This window comes from Orcinus orca, chromosome 5 (genome assembly GCF_937001465.1).
Source record: "Orcinus orca chromosome 5, mOrcOrc1.1, whole genome shotgun sequence".
NCBI classification, from domain to species: Eukaryota; Metazoa; Chordata; class Mammalia; order Artiodactyla; family Delphinidae; genus Orcinus; species Orcinus orca.
The window spans coordinates 114557881-114574827 of NC_064563.1; the positions used below are offsets into that span (position 1 = coordinate 114557881).

The 16947-nt window shown below is 35.4% G+C and overlaps 1 protein-coding gene across 1 annotated transcript in view; it reads left to right on the forward strand.

The window, feature by feature from the left end:
- GBE1 (1,4-alpha-glucan branching enzyme 1) overlaps positions 1 to 16947 on the forward strand; it is a 293919-nt gene that overhangs the window by 153001 nt on the left and 123971 nt on the right. The gene's annotated exons all lie outside the window — the stretch shown is intronic.

The following is a 16947-nucleotide window of genomic DNA, read 5'->3' on the forward strand; positions in this document are numbered from 1 at the left end:
ATCTAAAAAGTACTTTATCAGTTTGAATTAAACATAGCAAATCACCTTTTAATAGAAGAATACACATTGTTTTAAGTAGGCCATTTTTTAAAAATCATACTTTATGTTTTACTATCTTAATATTACCATGTTTTTGATCGCAGCTAAATCTTAATATTACCATGTTTTTGGTTGCAGCTAAACTATAATAACAACTAACATTTATTAGTATGTAATATGTCAGGTATGGTGCCAAGGATTTAGATATATTAGCTACATATTTTATTTATTCTGCACAACAATTCTACTTACATGTGGTAAGTACTATTGTTATGACCATCTCACAGATAATAAACTAAGGCTTAGTGCTAAAACAATTCCTTAAGATTAAATACATCTCTGACTTGCCATCTAATTAGAAGGGTGTTTTAGGTGATTAAATCTAAATTCCAAAATATGGCAAAAATGTTGTAAAATAAAAAATACTATCAGCTTGTATCCATTTTTTATCATAAGTGAAAATATAATGAAAATATGATTTCAGGCATATTAAAAGTAGCAGAGTGTCAAGTAATGTATAACTAATTTTTATAATACTTCTGAAAGAGTTTAATGAATTTTCTGTTGGATGTTGTACCATAAATAAATATGTACATATCTGGAAAACAAACAGTGTAGAAAAATGTTTCAGCAAGGACTTTGATAAAATGAAAAATTCTAATGTTTCAGCATAAATTAGATGACTTTTTTTTTTAGATGACTTTTATATGGAGGAAGTTGTTTTGCTTCACTCTTTTCTTATTATCATGCATTATTTTATATTTCATAGCTGTATAGGAATCACTCGTGCCAGATGAAGCAACATAATATATGAGAAAAGACACAAGAGTTAGAAGCAGGTGGCAGGGTTCCAGGCCTAGTTTCACTCTGGTACAAATCGATTAATCATTCTGGTTCTCAGGTTTTCATTATAAGAGGAGGCAGAGTTTTGGGATTAATACAATTCCCTCTGTAAAGGTATTTTGTATTTGTGTCACCTTTTGAATATTGCTTTTTATACTGTAGATTTATAACGAGTAAAAGGGGCTGAACCTGTGCTAATTCTATGATATGATTCTTAACAATTTCATTATTGAGTAAATCTTGTCAAAGTAGCTTGTGGACAAGAAATACAATTAATTGAACCTTCTGGTTCATATTTGGATGAATAATGTTGACTCTATCCTGTAGAACTGTGTCTTATGAAAGAAATACACTAAATTGTTAAATTTTTATGTTTTGAAACTATTCTGCTGTGGAACTGTGTCTTGAAAAGAAATACATGAAGTAGGTGGATTTTTATGTTATAAAATGATTCTTTATTTTATTAAAATATTTATTATAGGGTATTTTTCTGTATCCTGAGCTCTCAAAGTCCATTTAAAGTTATCCAGTTTTCTAAGGAAAGGGAATTATACATAATTGTCTTAAAACAATTTGATTGTTTATATTACCAAAATTAAGGCGTATTTAATATTGCGTTGACCAAAAAGTTTGTTTGCGTTTTTCCATGTTACCGAAAAACCCAAACGAACTTTTTGGCCAACCCAATACTTAGTTTCTTTTTTATTGAATTAACTATTAATCTTTCTAAGGTGCTTACTTTTGGTAAATAACATGTAGTATGATTTTAGCTTGTTATTTTTTTATCATGACTTTTCGGGGCTGCATTATGTCATGTAGGCTTAGACCTCTGTAAATATAGTTCCATTTAAAATGTATTTCTATTATTCAATATGTGGTTCTATTTGACAATATTTAAATTCTCTAATTTTTATAGAATTAGTATTTTCTATATAGGTTTATGCTTTTAGTTACAACATCATTAAACAATATAGATAAATCCTACAAAACCAAATTTAAAAAGTTAAATCACCAAATTTAAGCAAATAATTCTGTAATATTTAGGTTTTTCAACTTATAACATACTAAAGATTCTAAAATTCTTTGAATTATTTTCTCAATACTGTGTTGTAATTTATTAAAAACTTTATTGATAAAATTTATGTTAGCCTGATGAAAGTGTACTGCATTTTTCTTTTTTTTTACATTTTCTTCCTTCTGACTAGTTATAGCATATGTAATATAACATTGTTTTGGTGTAATGTGAAAACCATTTTTATAATCAGCGTTCATGATGAAAGTCCGATGCTGTTTTGGTTATTTATTGCTGCTTAACAAACCAGCTCAAAATTTAGTGACTTTGGACAACAGCAGTTGTTTATTTTACTTCCAGATCTGCAATTGGGGCATAGGTCAGTGTGACATTTCTTCTCTTCCATGTTACGGTCTGGGTCTGACATGGCATCATTTCTGCTTTAAGCTATTGTCCGGTTACAGATTCAAGGGGCATAGACCCTTTTATTTCAGTGACAGGAGTATTAAAGAATTTTAGGGCTAAGTTTTAAAATCCCCACATCTAACAAGTTTTAACCATACACAGTAAATATGCCAATTCACAAATTCAAAAGAGATGTATTGAAATACCTATGTGGAAATATTGTCATTTTTCTCAGCTGTATTTCTGTGGTAGAGAGTTTGTCTGAAATAGGCAATTTTCAAAAAATATACTAATCATTATAAAACTAATAATGCCATTTTTTAATTAGAAAATATAAAAAGGCATAGAAAATCCAAAATAAAAATTATTATTCTTTACAAATAACATTATTTTTATGTGGCTGCACTTAATGAGTATTCTTTTCATGCATATAAACACAGGAAAACCCAAACCTTTACTATTACTCTATACATAGGATAGCTATTCGTCTATAATTTTGGGCTTGTTCCTTATCCAGATGAAATCAGAAACAACAATTTATACTTCATGTCTTAAGATATAAACAACAATTTATACTTCACCCCTTGCCTTTGATATGTTGATTAATATTATACTCCATTGAAAAGTAGACATAAAAATGGTACAGGGTTTGCCTAAGGCCCTAATAAACCTCTTTTTTGAAAACTTGTAATAATTTTTGAAATTAAGAAGGTGTTGATCTTATATAGAATCAGCTTCTGTAGAGATATGTTGCTGATGCTCATTTCATTCTATCTGTATGTCACAACCTGTCACCATTTATAATCTCTGATTCAAGTGTCATCATCAGAGTTATCAGAATTAAATCTCTCACTCTGAGTAATACCAGAGATCCTGACTGTGCTATTTCATTACCTGTTATGAATAAATTTCCAATCAGGAGCTGCCCATGTTTTAATTTTCTGTCTACTCGGCTGAACTGCCTTCTAGCTCTGCTAAATTACTAATGACAGTTCATAACAGAGGTCGGGTTGTTCTTTCTTAGTTGGTAAAGAGAACTTCTTGACAAATCTGTCACCCATAAGTTTCAGAAGTTTCTAGAGTGAGAAATAATGGATATAATTTAATGGTCTCAGTTTTAAATTGTATTTTGCATATGTGTCTGGCACTATGTAAATGCACTTGATAAAATAACAAGACAACTGCACAATTTGTGGAGTTTAACAATTATTATACCGTAACCCTTTACTAAAGCTTCGAATGAGAACAGTTTCTTTGTTGAGTATTTCCTTCAAAGATAAGATATAAATCTCAAAGGAGATAGCATAGTAGAGCTCATGCTCATTTCTCCGCCCCACCGAACCTTACATTTGGGTACAAAAGTAGTGTAATCATATTCTGTCAGCATGAGTTTGTAGTGTGACAACTATTAGGCAGGAAGATACTCTTATCTTGAGTTATTAGAGTTCCTTTCAGAAACAAGGAATCCAGTTTGAATTTTTAAGGTCATAACCACATGGAATAAAATATCCTTTAGTACATACACTATAATATGTGGATCTTCTTAATCTTGCTAGGTCTTTTCCACGAGTTAGAATGTGGAAGGAAATTCATGGGGCCTTCCCTTCTGAGAGTGGATATTTGAATCTTAAATATTCTGTGATATCTTATGTGATGTTTCTTTTTTAGTTTGTCAATATAGTGAGTTGCATTTATTGATTTTGAATTTCAAGCCAATCTTTTTTTTTTTTTTTTTTTTTTTGTGGTATTCGGGCCTCTCACTGTTGTGGCGTCTCCTGTTGCGGAGCAGAGGCTCCGGGCGCGCAGGCTCAGCGACCATGGCTCACGGGCCCAGCCGCTCCGCGGCATGTGGGATCTTCCCGGACCGGGACACAAACCCGTGTCCCCTGCATCGGCAGGTGGACTCTCAACCACTGCGCCACCAGGGAAGCCCTGTCAAGCCAATCTTACATTCCTTGGATAAGCCTTCATAAACATAGGTACTAAAATTCTAAAGAAAATTTTGGCATATATTTATATGATATTACATCACGACAATCAATTATTAATGATGAACCTTAATTTAAGAATTATTGTTCATTGATATATTAATTAATGAATATATGACACCATTATGATTAGCAGGATATTTAAAAACTAAGCATCCAGGACATGAATAGAAACCTCTAAAATATTATTTTTTAAGAGAGCTTTAAAGTCATATGCTGCTTTGTGATTTCTTAAAAGCAAAAAACAAAAAGCAACAGGCCATTGGGTGAAATAATCACTCTTTTTTGCTATAGTAGAAATGGCCACAATAACACAGAAAAATAGCATAAAAAGGGTAAATGTGTTCAACTTCTGTTGAAAACAGGTATTATCTGGAAAAGTTTTAGATTCATCTAGGACACATTGCTAGATACATATGCTTGAAATTTCTATGCATATGCTTATCAGAAATTTGGGATAAAACAAATACAAAAAACTCACTCCCTTCAGGGTATAGGTGACATTTTAACAGTTAACTTGAAGTAACTGCTTTCAAAGAAAGTTTAGCTATGGGGAAACCATTTGGGGAAAATATCAAGAAAAAGTTTCCATCTTCGTGATTTTATTGCCACAAATGATTTCAGTCATAAAAATTCTTTTATTTGCATACACATGAATCTTGGAGCATTTTTTGCCAAGTTTCTAAAATTGTTCCAATTATAGTTTGTCTTAAGCCCATTGGTTATGCTTATAAATATAATTATAAATATAAATTAATCACCTTGTGGTTAATTGGCAAGATCACCTAACTAACTTCAGGGAAAATGAAATATACAATCCATATTTCATGAAAGATGGTAGATAGTGGAAGGAGTTGGAAAAAAAAAGTTTTATAACTTAATAAAGATAGCCATTGATTCTCTTCTTTCATTTATATCTATGTATTTTAGTGAACTATTATAGCCAGGACGAGCATTAAAATCACCTATCAAAGCAATTTTAAGTTTAACCAGACCTTGATTATTTTATCTTTATTTTTAGTTTCTTTTTGTGGATCTATTAATATATTACTAAAGTGGTATATATACAATTAAAAAATAAATACACTTATGGAGGAGTGTGCTGATAAGGCACACAGTCAAAAAAGTTTGCAAATAAGTGCTTTGGTAAATTAAGGTTAACGTCAAAGATTTTTTTTTTAAAGAAGAAGAAACTTTTTTTCTGATCAATTCATTCATAAATTTATTGAATAAACTTATTGAGCATTTACCCTATGTCATATCTTTAGGGAGACGATATTTTCTGTATATTTAAACTAGCACAAAACCCTAAGAGAAAGTATATGTTTTAATTTCTTTGGATAGATTTCAGAACACTGAATTTTTTTTTTAATTGAAGTAATACAGTATCATTTTAGACAAATACCTTTCCTATTTGCTTAATAAAAAGCAAATGATGAAAGATTAAAAGACAATTTCAGACATAGATTTAGCAAACAGTTAACTATTCCAAAGGGAGTCGGACAATTAAAAATAAACTAAGAATAACTTACATAGCCTATTCATTAAGAATATTAAAATTTCACGGTAAGATTGTTAATAATGCTGGATGTCCCATAAAAAGTCTTTCTGTTTTCTTCTTTTACAGAATTATCTCTCTTCCTTTTAGTAATTTTTCCTTGTTTAAACCGGAACCTTATTTCAGCTTGATTGAGGCAAATGGTTAAATCTATTTCAAAGAAGGTAGAGTTAGATTCAAAATTCAGACAGGCTAATTTTCTTTTGTAAAGGCGATTAAGGAAGTTGCTATATCAATCTAATCTGTCTGGATTTGAGTTTGAGTGGTAGAAATACTACTTCTCTTACAGGGTTTATGAGATTATTCAGCCTGGCAGAAAGGTTTCCATTGCTGCAAAGCACAGCACTGGAGTAAGGATTTACAGTCTTTGTGTAGACTTTGTTCCTGGTATTATCTGCCTCGTTTATTCCCACAAGTCTAAACTTTAAGTGCACAGGGATATCGTGAAAATATCTTGAGTATTTAGGTCTTACTCACCTGTAACATTCACCTTCTCAAATGCAAACTCACTCTAAAGTAGGACTCTTCTTACTTGGTAATTTACCTTAAATTTGAAAATGTCGAGCATGGCTTCAAAAGCAGCATTTTTAACTTCAGGCAATGGTACATGCTTGTGAAAATGGTCCAGAGGTCCCTATTCAGTGGTTGTTTATTTAAGTCTGCGAATTTTCTTGAGTCTATAATAATAATATCTGGGTTTTTCTTATGACCTTTTTAAACAAGCAGGTAAAATGTGAAAAAAAAATCCATTTTTCTCTTTTTATCTGTGTGTAACAAAACAACTTGTTTAAGCATGTCTGTTCGCTAGGTTATGGACTAGCAGTTTTGAGGTTATGAAGAGATATTTCATGGTTCCCTAGCTGAATGATTTCCTTAGTGTTATGCTGCAGATAAATAACCTATGTTATAGTGAGCCAATTATTTTCAGAAAATATAGGTATCTTAAAATTTTGGAAGGGCACATAATTTATAAGTAACATAAAAATTATTTATTTTTGAGGGTCTTCCCCCCCCCCATTCATTTGGACTAGTGATCAGGCATATTTTTCTCAAACTTCTGAATTTCCCATCCCAGTTTTGTGGTGGTGAGATATCTCTATTTGGTCTTCATTCTGCTTCTTTTTCTTTCACTGTTAGTAAGACAAGCCATCAGCCTCAGGATTTATTTCATTGTCTTTTTTCAGCTTAAAATATCTCCCCAAGATTAGACCTTTGCCTGTGTAGCCTTTCAAAATTCTCTGTCTGCTGAAAGCATCACTAAAACTCAGGGGCAGTTATAGTTAACATTTTCTCCCAGTGCTTTAGGAAACAAAACAGCATAATAGCCAACTTTTCTAAGACTTAAGCTCTATTCTCAGCACTGTGTAAAGGACGGCAAATGAGGCCAACTAGCTGTTCAGTGGGTTCATCTGGTCTTTGTGAGGGATGATGGTCATGATGACTATAGTGATAATCTTTATTAAGGATCATTCAATTTGGAGGCATTAGGTGCCTACCTACCTTATTGAACTTTCTTCTCTGACAACCTGAAATAAAATATCTCCTTCAGTCTTCTGCCGTTTCCTATCTCCTGTCCCTACCTATTTTTTTTTCTATTGTAATTATCACCATGTTACATTTGAAAATGATACTTATTTTTTAAATTTTAGTCATATATTTGTTGTTTATGTATTAAATGTGGAAGTAAAGTTAATATTTATTGTTTCTTATAGAAAATATTTTAAATAAAGCAGTCTGTGTTTCTCTTTCTCTCTGTCTCATAAACTTTTCACCATCAAATTTGTTTGCCATGAAAGTGACACTGCAAAGTGTTGACTTGGTGTGGTTACCTGTTCTTTAGAACTGAATTCAGTGAAGAAAGCTATCAAAGATACTTCCAGCCAAAATGATGATGATAATAATAAATACTACATATAGTTAAGATATAAAAGATCTGACATAATATAAAATAAGTGGTTTTAGAATTACATGACCTTTACCTCTCTGATCTTACCAAGCTGTTTAACACTTAAATCTTGGTTTCATGGATGAAGAGCTCATAATGTACCACAGGGCAGTTATTAAAACTATATAAAATAACATCATTGAAAATGCATGACAAGCTAAATATAGAATATTATGAAGAGTTTGGAGTTGTACTTTCAGATTTTTACTAAAGATGAAAGCAGGGCTTAACTCACAAACCAGGCAGGTAACTGAGGGAAGCAGGCCAGGTGGTGGTCTTGGCAACCCAGAGCAAACAGGTCTTGTTAGAAGGGGCTCCCACTCACAAGTTCCTGCTGGTTGTTACCATGTGAAGCCACATCTTCCAGTTCTTTGAGAGAAGTCAGAAGTCCACATTTTATATGAAATATCCCCATTTTTAAATGTCTGCAATTAATTTAAATTTTTGAAATTATTGTTCAGACCAAAGGAACACACATTTGGGATTGATATAATCTCTGGGCCTCTAGGGCTATCTCTGGACCCTGAGATGTACCTTGGGTTAAGAGAGTATCAGATTCTATGAAACTTCCAAAATTAGGTAGTAAATTAGGTACTGAGTCAGATAGGATAATAGGACAATGATACTTTTATAGTTTAAACACAACATTGTAATTCAACTTTCTTTGGATTATAAATGGGAATTTTATAAACCTAAACTGGTAGTATGACACTGTCTCTCAGCAGAATTATGTTGACATCGCCTTTATTTTAAGTAGCAGATGAATCAACAAAATAAATGCCTTTTAAGATCAGGCTCAATAAATCAAAATTCACATTTAGTGAAGAAATCTACAGAGTTAAAATTCAGTAACCTTTATTTATTGTAATGCCTTGCATCTAAGTTGTAAGTAATTTCTATAAATGTAGTTACTGACTTTTGGGGGCATAATAGAGAATGGGTAGAGGCCTGGGCTTTAGGTAGCAGCCTGGGCTCAAATACTAGTTCCACCGCTTAGCGTGTAACCACAACCAGATTAGTTAATCTTTCTAAATTTAGTTTCCCCATCTGTAAAATAAGATTCTAATTGTATCTCCCTCCTGTGATTGTGAAGATTTAGTGACACACTTATCCTGGTACCTGGCTTGTAGTCATGATAATCGCCATTGTTACCAACATTGCCATATCATTGTCACAGTCTTCTTGTGGGTAGATTAACCAGCCGACCTATTCCTCTGAAACATACTTAGAGGCTTGAAGACAAGCAATAACAATACTTTTCATGAGCCAAATATGTGCCATAATCGCTGTGAATCTTTACTTGTTGTGGTCTCACACTCTTTTTTAAAAGCACATTCAACTGTTTTCTTGGTAGAAGCCCCAAATTAGGAACGTTTGTGGAAATGACCTAGCGTGATCAACATCTAACAGTATTGAGAAATCACAGCCAAGAGATATGGTAGAGGGAGAAAGCCCATCAAGGCCAGAAACCAGAACTGAAAGCACAGCGATGTGAGGCCCCTCAGGTGCAGCAGCAAACAGTTCCACACTGTCGCTCTGGGCATCATTAGACTGCACTATAGTATAATAATTGATCATAATGAATGTGAGTCATTAAAAAAACTTTAAGTCATGTTCAAAAATGTCTTTTTAGGCACTAGGAAAAAGTAAAATGTTATTTCAAAGTATTTTCGTTAAAAATGTTAAATTTTTAAAGGCTATTTTAACGATTAAGTTAAAGTTATCTGTCAACTATTTTTTAATAGCGTTACTGCGAAGATTTTATTTATGTGGAGTACTTTGTTCCCCTGCAATGCAGAATAAGCAAAGCATCCCTCTACTTGTTATTATTTTTAAAATTTTCAGGTGCGGAAGGCATTTTATTAAACAGTTATTGGATTAACTACCCTGATTCTTTTGCCTTTTAAATCCAGGGCCTTCTGATCTATTTCTTAGGCTGATATCTTATGGTACTTTGTTGTGAGAGGGAAACAGAATTTTAGTCTCAGGACGTAGGTTCTAAATCAGATTGTTCAGTCTTTCCCAATAATGGAGTTAGGGGACAAATTTTTCAGTATAATGGCTAAGCTGTTTGCTATAACAGTACCTAGATTAGCTCAGGCAGGAAGGGCGCACTTAGTTCTTACCATCTCCTGTCTCTTCTTTCTATTTCACATGGCCATTGATGTTGTGACAATGATTATGAGTAAGGAGATCACACCTTTATGTTTGTTGTTTGGAGCCCAGGCTGGACTAGCATGTCCTCCTGATATCTTCCTTCTGACAAAGTGTTATTATTAAGCGTTGCCTTATAATAATCTGGCACGGGCTTTGCTTGACTTTCGGTTTTTCCTCCTTGTTTCTGCCATGGGCTCATCGACCAGCTTGTGTGGTTCTATCTGAAAGGCTATTAGAAATTGCCCGTCTCTTTATCTTTTCCCAGCACTTTCCGGAAGTGAGGTATCTAAGATCTCCTGTAAAAGAAGAGAATTCGGGGAGTTTAGTGATAAAATGAAGGGATGAACACTGTCAGGTCATAGAGGTGGCGAAAGAGGCACTCAGTACTGCTGTCCCTGCTGACCACCTGGTACAGGAGACTGCTGCGCTGCCAGGCTGCTGGCTGGTGGGGTCAGAAGGAAAAACGGGAAATTATATGTGAGGTGTGCACAAAATAAGTGTGTAAACTAGGAACCTAATAGTCCTGCTGAGAAACATATAGAACAACACTGTCCAAAAGAAATATAATGCAAGCCACATACATAATTTAAAATATTCTAGTACTCATATCCATCTCTAAAACGATGATTAAAACGGAACTTACCGGGCTTCCCTGGTGGCGAAGTGGTTGAGAGTCCGCCTGCCGATGCAGGGGACACGGGTTCGTGCCCTGGTCCGGGAAGATCCCATATGCCGCGGAGCGGCTGGGCCCGTGAGCCATGGCCGCTGAGCCTGCGCGTCCGGAGCCTGTGCTCCGCAACGGGAGAGGCCACAACAGTGAGAGGCCCGCGTACCACACACACACAAAAAATACGTGCAGTTCTTAGAACAGTTCCTGGCACATAACAAGAATTAGTTATTATTTCTTATAACTTCCATGGTTTGTTCCACAACTTCTTTGTTGATCTCAAATTTATGTATTATACAAACTCTGAACATACATCCATCTAACCATTACAGTTCCTCTTTATATTACTACCAAATTATTTCTCAAGTCCAGATCCTCTTTCCTACCTCTGCCCTGCGTTAAACGCTCTTATTTGATTATCTACCTCCACTGTCTGCTCTCTTACATGTTAATATGTATTTTACTATACCGTTTTTTGGATTGCATTATTATTTAGTTTACTTTTCTCCTCTACACCAGGCAAAAATACAAGCTTCAGCAAAGCAAAGGCAGTGTTGTCTTGTTTCTGCCTTTATCCCTCAAGACTAGAACAGTGCTTGACTTACTTAAACACAAATTTGTTGAATGGATAAAGAAATGAATGAATACATTTATGTTTTCTAAGGCTCCCAAATTTAGAATATAGGTCTTATACATCTTGTAACCCTATTGTTTAGCACAGTATTTCAGAGCCTACCAGAGAGTAGACTGTCAAATATTTGTTCAACTGAGTAAAAAATGAAACTCGTTATCTCTACAGAGTCTTACTTATTGAATAGTTTAGGTCCTTTTATTCCCAGATATAGCAAATGGTATTTCAGTTAATTCATGAAGTAACAGTGGCATCCAGATCTGTCACAGCAGTTTGTTCCACGTAACTACTATAGAAAATGATCCACCAGGGAGGAAAGTTCAGGAGGATATCCATGTGTGTCACATGAAGAGTGTTCAGTGCTCAAATAAATTTGGAAAACCCTGAATTAAATCAAGTTCAACACATTTCTTTATAGTTGAAATTCTTGGAGTCTTTAATTAGCTATTGTGTATTTTGAATCTCCAAGTAAGTGCTGCACAATAATACTTCATTTCTCAAATGTCTTTGACCTTGAGGCACTTCAATGCACTTAGAAGAGATTTTTTAAGAAATCCTAACATCGAGGTTTATTTTTCTTTTGATCTCATCTTTAGGAGATATTTTGTTGAGTGTGCGTATGTAAATCCCATATTATAAACACTGTTAATGGTGGTTTTACATTTTTGTAAAGAATATCCTATTTGAAATTTGTGTCCTTGTAAGAAGCTAAAAATTTTCACTAAACCCTTAAATACTAAAGGTATAGTGACATTAACTTGTGGTAGTTAGTGGATGGAACTAGGGTGGGTTTGCTTTGGCATCCAAGCTATGGGCTGTTCCTTACAGAGTAGTGCTTGTCACCATTTTAATTCTTTATTTTATTGAAATCTTTCATTTTCATCTCTTCTTGATCACTCTCAAGCTCCCATCAACATATAGTACCATTTACTTGTAGTTTACATTTTAGAGAAATGAAGCTTTTTTTACCATTTTCTCAAGCAGTAAGTAATAGCACAACCTGCTTCAGGATTTACACTAACTTAAACAAAATACTATTATCAGTCTTCCCCCATCAGTCCATCAAAGATTCATCTGGCTGCCTTTGTTATTCTCCTACTTTTTCTCTTTGTCCTCTCTCTGTCTCTCTCTCTTCTCTTTCCCTGTCTCTCTCTCTCTTTCTCTTTCTCTTTCTCTGTCTGTCTGTCTCATAGATCTCAGCTGTACATTTGGCAATTTAAATTTTGTGATATTTAAAAGGAGATACCCAACAATAAAAAAATCATGGATTTTACTTTTTTATTCATGCTTATCAATTCTGCAAAGAGCTAAGGGAAAATTGTCTCTATGTTCTTTTTAGAAGTCTTAATATATAGACTCCACTTGCCACAAGCAGACAAGGTGTAAAATATTAAAATAGAGGCAGTGCAAAAGTAAGAACTTCACTCAGAACCAAATACTCTGAGGAGATGCTATCCTCGGTGTCTAGATTAGATAGTCATCTGTGAATTGATGAAGACCTAAGAATTTCTCCCATCAAGGCAGGAGTGAAGCATTCCGGTTTTTCTTTGTGATCTTTCTTCCTCCCCTCCCCTCCCCTCCTCTTCCCTTCTCCTCCCTCCACCCACTTTTTTTTTTAATACAAGGGAGAGCAAGGTTCTGAGGCTGGGGAGGATTCGGGTCTGTATCAGGTGAGGGCACAGCTTTGGTTTTCTTTCATTATGGCTTATTTCCCTGCTCTACTGATAATTTCAGCATGTAGAAAAAACTGGCTGCAGCTAAAAATTTGTCTTAAGAAATGTAAACCTTTGAGACCATTTGAGCGTAAACCCAGGCAATTCATAGAAGCTGGGAACAAGCCAGAGGGAAGCTTGGTCCTTTTATACACTCTTTCTGCAGGATTTATTAACATCCTGCAGAAAGTAGAATTCTGATTCTTGTGTTGTGCGTGTTTATAAATTATATTACTGTGTAGATATTAACTAGTTTATATCAATATGCACTAGATTTGAGTTTTCTTATTTATATACATGTTTATATACGTATGTGTACAGACACATCTAAAGTTCAAAGTTTTATACAGATTAATCATAGATTATTTAATGTTTTTGTTTCTTGCTGTTAACTATAGTTTATAATCTCAACACAACTAAAATTGATAGAAAATGGGGCAAGAATATAGATTTCTATGCTGTGCAGGTAAATTAGTTTTAAACCAAAGGAAGTTTTGCTTTAAAAATAGAAATGAAGTACTTTTTCTATATTAGAAATGTCTGTAAAACGTCTTTAGGAAATATATACATGTACTATGTATATGTGTGTATATATACTGCATATGTATATACAATGAACTTCTGAGTGTCTCTGCTTTTTAAAATGAATGATAGGGACAGGGGGCTTTATGGACACATGTTAATGATAAAGTAATCTGCTGCTTAGAATCATGTATTAAAAATAAGTCTGGGGGCTTCCCTGGTGGCGCAGTGGTTGAGAGTCCGCCTGCCGATGCAGGGGACGCGGGTTCGTGCCCCAGTCTGGGAAGATCCCACATGCCGCGGAGCGACTGGGCCTGTGAGCCATGGCCGCTGAGCCTGCGCGTCCAGAGCCTGTGCTCCGCAACGGGAGAGGCCACAGCAGTGAGAGGCCCGCGTACTGCAAAAAAAAAAAAAAAAAAAAAAAGTCTGGCACACACAGGTGCTGAATTAGCTAATTAATTTAATTAATTAATAAATTAACTAAACAAAATTTCGTTGAGCACTTATTATGTACCCAATATTCCTGAATCCTGGAAATGAAGCAGTAAAAAACCGGGTAAGACCCCATTTCTCTGAGCCCTGTTTATGGGAAAGGCAGACAATACAAAATAAAGTTCCAGATAGTAGCAAGTACCATGAAGAAAAATGAAGTCACCTAAAAGTGTTCAGTGTTATGCTGACTGCAGCTGTTTTTCAATGTGATCAAGATAACCACTTCTGAAGAGGTAATATTTAAACAGATTTGAATGAAGTAAGGTGCAATATAAAATCCTGGGCTTGAGCGAACAGTGAGGAGAAAGCAGTTGTGAAGTCTCTGTGGGGGAACGGGCTTAGTGTTTTCAAGAGAAGGCAAGAAGATGCAGAATGGTAAGTGAGGGATAATTTTAGGAAAGTCCAGAGAGTTTGGCAGTTGTCAGATCATGTAAAGCCTTGTAGGTTTCTGTACGGAGTTTGGATTTTCTTCTATTTTATTCAATTTATTCTGTGTTTGATGAGAAGCTGTTAAAGGGTATGGATCAGGGGAATGGTGTAACAATACTGAAGATAAGTCCACTATATTATAATAAGCTAGGAGGAAGAGGGATGTGGGTAGGTGTGGAATTGGTGGGCAGCATTAAGGGTCATCTGCACTGCAGCAGTCCAGTGAGAAATTGTAGTGTTTTGGGTAAGAGTGGTACCATCAGGAGCTTTAAGAACTGATTAGATTAAAATGGAATACATTTTGAAGGGAGAGCTGATAAAACTTGCTGAGTGATTAGTTGTATATGAGGGTAAGAACAATTATTTCTAAGTTTGTGTCCAGTAGGTAAATGGGCCTCTGAAAATGGCACCTCTATACCTTTTGAGCATGAGGTATAGCATAGTCACTTATAGAGCTGCAGGAAACTGGGAGAAGTATTGGGGGGGGGGAATTAAAAGGTCATTGTTGGACAACTTAAATTTGAAATGTCCATTTGACATATAAATGGAGATCTTGAGTAGCCAGTCGAATATCTGAACCTGCAATTCAGTGGAAAGGATAGGGCTGGCAAATTGAAATCAGAAGTCATCTGTTTATAGAAGGTATTTCAAGCTATGAGATTGAATTAGATTACTTGAAAAGTGAGGATGAGGAGAGATATGGTCTGACTGCTGATCTCTGAGTTACTCTCACATGAAGAGGTCAGGAAGAAGGATCTGTAGGTGAAATAGAAGGACAGGGAGGGAGGGCTCAACCATGTCAGCTGCATCTGTTGGGCTTAAGTTAGATGAGGATTGAGAATTAGACATTGATTTGGCCTGATGGTCATTTATTTGGACTAAAAAGGGTTTTGTTGGAATGGTTGGGCTGAAATTCTCTTTTTGATGGTTTAAAAATGAATGCGGGGCTTCCCTGGTGGCGCAGTGGTTGAGAGTCCGCCTGCCGATGCAGGGGACACAGGTTTGTGCCCCGGTCCGGGAAGATCCCACATGCCGCGGAGCGGCTGGGCCCGTGAGCCAGGGCCCATGAGTCATGGCCGCTGAGCCTGCGCGTCCAGAGCCTGTGCTCCGCAACGGGAGAAGCCACAACAGTGAGAGGCCCGCGTACCGCAAAAAAAAAAAAAAAAAAAAAAATGAATGCGAAGAGAGAAAGTGAAGGCAGCATGTGTAACGATAACTTTTATGAGGGGATATTCTTTAAAGGGGAGTAGAAAAGTGAGTTGGTAGCTGAAATAGAGAGTTGTAAGTCAGAACGTTTCTTTTAAAGTAGGAGATGTTTCAGCTGATAGGGTTGAACCAATAGAGAAGGGAAAATTGCTGAGTCAGTAGAGAATGGATAACTGTAGATACAAATCTTTGAGAAGGGAAGAGAAGCTGGGATTTAGGGTACAAATGGAGGGTTGGTCTTGGAAAAGTTCAGGGACAATTTATCTGATATAATAAGGAGACAGATATATGAGTTTTAAGCAGAGAGGGTGGTAGATTTGATTGGGTGTTGATAATTGCTTCTATTTTTTCATTTATTTTTAAAGTCAAGGCAGTCAACTGAAGGTGGAAAGTTAAGAGAGAGGTGTTGGAAATTTCAAATGAGAGGAGGTGTAGAATTGTCATCTGAGAGAGTGGGAGAGTTGTTTCATCGATAAGGAAATATGATGGGATTCCTGAGTGATTTTGTGGGCCCACCTGCCTGTGGACCAAGCAGAAAGCTGGATTTGACTAAGTTCTGCTAGGACTACGAGACTTCCCTTAAATTCCACTGGAAGCTGTTTTAAAGGCTGGAGAAGGGCAATCAATAAATGCTTGAATGACAATTTTTCTACCTCCATTTTCCTTGAATTTTCATATAGTTAACATTTCCAGAAAGTTGACAACAACAAAAATAGTCAGTTTAAAGAATCACAGTTTTCCAGGTCAAATCTGTTAAATAGTAACTAGTCACAGCAGGAGGTATAATTAATTATAAGCTAAGTAAGCTTGCGTGACAATTGATTCAAATATACTCAACTCATCACCAAATATATTCTTCACAGTATTGCTGGAGTAAGCTTTCTCAAATGTAAATTTTGTGTGTGACTGACAAGTGTAAATCATTCGGTGGTAAACTATAGCCTATGACAGTTGTTTTCTAAACAGATGAATGCTAATGGCTCTGGTGACAATGGAGATCCAATGTCTATTGTAGAGTTACTCACACTTAAGGCTGCCTCCTCCTTATAGACTATGTCATAGATTGATACTTTCTTGATCATGTGAGATAGAAATATGAGAACCAAGGACATAAAACAGGGTTTCACAAGTCAGTTATGCCATCTCAAATATGGTCCCAAATATTTCTCAGAGATTATCCTTACTGTTCCTAGTCCACTGACTGAAGGTGGGTTCCGTGATTGCCTGAAAGGCCTTGAGCACAAAAAATGCCATTGTGCACTAGCTAGTTAGAGTTGCAGTTGGCAGTAGGCAGCACAAGGGTACTATCCAGTTTTCAGCTATCTCAGGGAATGTCTAGTG